This window comes from Danio aesculapii, chromosome 8, assembly GCF_903798145.1.
Source record: "Danio aesculapii chromosome 8, fDanAes4.1, whole genome shotgun sequence".
NCBI lineage: Eukaryota > Metazoa > Chordata > Actinopteri > Cypriniformes > Danionidae > Danio > Danio aesculapii.
This window is the reverse complement of record NC_079442.1, coordinates 1,574,400-1,578,562: the sequence shown is the minus strand read 5'-3', so window position 1 is coordinate 1,578,562 and position 4,163 is coordinate 1,574,400.

Sequence of the window (4,163 nt, the reverse complement as noted above, 5' to 3'; positions counted from 1 at the left end):
TCGTTCAGAAAGTTCAAGAGTAATTCTTGCAGGTCAGGAGAGAATCTTACAGGTCTGAGGGATTTTTTTCTCGGTGTTTGATGGTGTGGATCTGATTCAGAGAGCTGGTCTTCATTGGACAGCGCGCGCTCATGTGACAGCGCTCCGGTGCACGCATTTTATCATCGGAGAAAGAGAGAGAGAGAAAACATGTCGTGTCCATTTACATCATCATAGTGATTTATTAAAGTACAAAAAACACACAAACAACTCTGTAGCAACATTTTGTTCTGTTACACTAATTGTTTACCTCGCTTACGCTTCATTGTTTTCAGCTTATTAGCATATTATTAGGCAAAATAATCGCATTTAATTACAATTTTGTTCTTTTTATAGGATTTAAAACAGATTTATAGCTGATATTTATGATAAAGGATATAAAGTGATATTTTTTAGTGATATAAAGAGTTTTTTATGTTAATTATTCAAAAATAAATAAAATAAAACGCTTATTATCTAGTATTTCCTCATAATGCAATAATAATATTAATAATAATAATATTAATGATAATAATAAATGCGTTATAAACACGTTTTAAATGTCTAGTCTATAGTTTTAAAACTAAAAGAAACTAAATAGTAAATTAAAAAGAAAAGAAACAAAAGAAACTAAATAGTAAATTAAAATCAAACTTCCTGTGTAACTTTTAGCAATTTTTTTTACCTTGATAACTTCTTTTAAAAATGATTAAGTGAGAATTCGAGGAAAATAATCTATAGCACTTGCCATTTTGGAGTCATAATGGATGCAAATTAATGAATGCAGAAAATAAAATGAATGCATTTGAATACATAATACATAGACTGTGTTTAAACAAATGAAGGTGCATTTTAATTTGCTAAAATATTCCTGTTTACTAGCCTACATCAGACGTCCTTTGTCAGAGACGTATCCATTTTTACTAAATGAATGCGCACAGCTTCAAATAACAAAAGGAAGAAATCAAATAAAGCCAATTCATATACCTAACTAAAAGAAGAACATATATGCATTAAATAGCATTGATTTATGATTATGATTAAGTAGGCTGTGACTGAATAGCACAACTGAAGAAGACTAAGGATCCTACAAGCTCGATCTATAGTCTTAAATCATGCTTGTTGTGTGGTGAAGTGCTCGCGCAATTAAATGCATTGGATTGCGCGCCGCTGAGAGTCGTGATAGTGTATCAGTTACCGCTTGTCAAGGTTATAGTCGTGTTATGTTATGCCGGGCTGATGTGACTGGGTTTGGCTTTCTGTCCCTGATATGAAGCGCAAAGCGAAGACATCACCGCCGTGCTTTGACTCCGGAGAGACTATTTTTGCTTGACGAGCATTCCTGCGTCTTCTAGAGCCAGAAGGCTGATAGAGGAGCCGCAGATCTCTAATTGTGCATGCAAACCAATGCTGATTTATGACAAATAACTGAAGGTACAATAGAGTAGAAACGGATACTACAGCACTTAAAAATGCTATAATATAGTTAATATTCATTGTTTGTGGTTGTAAACTGCATTATGGGATGTTGATCTCTGCTCTGTTCACTTTTAATGTTGAAAAAACAACTCTACAGTTTAACAAAGTGACTTTTGTTGACATTTAAGTCGTTTCAAATAATTTAATTTATAATAATATCTAGAGAAATGAGTCTGTAATATCAGAAAATGTGCTGCAGTTTATTACAAGGTGTTTGTAGCGTAATATACAACACCAACACAGACAATATAGCACTGCAAACTATTACAAATGTCAATAAAAGTCACTTTGATCAAACTTTTTAATCTGAAAAGCTTTTGGAGGAAAGATCAAGCTCCCATAATGCAATTCAAAAGCTTAAATAAGGTGGGGAAAATCATGAACCACAAAATACAGTCAATTTAGATGCAGATAAACTGTCAATTTAGATATTTTTGCAGAGGTAAATTATGCAATAATGTGTAAAAAAGGGATGCTAATGGTTTTTGTTTTGGTTTTATACCCCCAGACTTTATTTTTATCATCTCCCACTCAGCAGGATTCACAAATACAATTACAGATTGAAAAACGGAATGATAAAATTAACAAAATACTTCAACAACAACACACACAATCCAAACAAATATGCACAATAAAAATCGACAGATGCACTGTAAAAATATCTGTAAATTAGCAGTTTTTCTTCATAGTTTTTATTTTTCCGCATTTATTTATGATTTTGATAACATTTATGCATTATGAGTTCTTGATCTTTCCTCCAACAATTTTTAACCTTAAAAGTCCCAAAAAGGTGACTTTTATGAACATTTGTAATATTTTACAGATTTATTTCTCTATTTATTATTAATTATTATACATTATATTATTTAAAACTACTGAAATGCCAACAAAAGTCACTTTGTTAAACTGTAGAGTTGAATTTTCAACATTAAAAGTGGACAGAGCAGAGATCAACATCCCATAATGCAATTCTCAACAGTAAATAAATGAAAAACACTTGCGAATCACTAAATACAGAAACTTGTAATTAACATATATTTATTAGTGCAGTTGTGCATGCAAAGAAATGCTGATTTATGACAAATAATTGAAGGTGTTGAGTAGAAATGGATATTAGCAAATAAAAAAAACACTACATTAATTTATAGTTGATATATTAATGTTGTTGAACCTTACTACAATTATACATTCACATGAAAAATATACTGTAATTTATGGTACATATTACACTAAAAAATATCTGTGAATTAGCAGTTTTCCATATTTTGTGATTCCCCCCACCCCCCCACCCCCTATTTATTTATGATTCTCAATTGCATTATGGGATACTAATCTTCCAACAGCTTTGAACCTTGAAACATTGTAAAAACAGACTTTTCTGAACATTTATAATAGTTTGCAGTGCTATATTGTCTGTGTTTGTGTTGTATATTAGACTACAATAACCTTGTAATAAACTGCAGCACATGTTTTGTGATTTTACACACTCATTTCTCTAAATATTAATTCTTATACCTTTTTAAAACGACTAAAATGTCAGTAAAAGTCACTTTATTAAACTGTAGAGTTGAATTTTCAACATCAAAAGTTGACAGAGCAGAGCTCAATATCCCATAATGCAATTCACAACCTTAAATAAATCGAAAACACTTGTGACACTGTTAATTAACATCTATTTTTTACACTGCACTTGTGCATGCAAAAAAATGCTAATTAATGACAAATAAGTGAAGGTGTAGATTATAAACAGATACTAGCACATCAAAAAATACTATAGTAATTTATTTTAATGTGTTTGAACCATACTACGAATTATACATTGACATGCAAAAAAAATTGCTATTGTAATTTATGGTACATACTACAGTGCTTTTTTCACTCAAACTTTATTACTCATAAGTAATTACATATAATGAAATTTGATAGGCCTACAGAAAAACTGAATGATAAAATACAAACTATAGCAACATTAATACAAATAAACAAATAACAACGACAACATGGTCATCCAAACAAATATGCACAATAAATTCACAGGTAAACACTCACCGGCCACTTTATTAGGTATACTTTACTAGTACCAGGTTGGACCCCTTTTGCCTTCAGAACTGCCTTAATCCTTCGTGGTGCAGATTCAACAAGGTACTGGAAATATTCCTCAGAAATTTTGCTCCATATTGACATGATAGCATCACGCAGTTGCTGCAGATTTGTCGGCTGCACATCCATGATGCCGATCTCCCGTTCCACCACATCCCAAAGGTGCTCTATTGGATTGAGATCTGCTGACTGTGGAGGCCATTTGAGTACAGTGAACTTGTTGTCATGTTCAAGAAACCAGACTGAGATGATTGGTGCTTTATGACATGGTGCGTTATCCTGCTGGAAGTAGCCATCAGAAGATGGAGACACTGTGCTCATAAAGGGATGGACATGGTCAGCATCAATACTCAGGTAGGCTGTGGTGTTGACACCATGCTCAATTTGTACTAATGGACCCAAAGTGTGCAAGAAAATCTCCCCCACACCATTACACCACCACCAGCAGCCTGAACCGCTGATACAAGGCAGGATGGATCCATGCTTTTATGTTGTTGAGGCCAAATTCTGACCCGACCATCTGAATGTGTCAGCAGAAATGGAGACTCATCAGACCAGGCAACGTT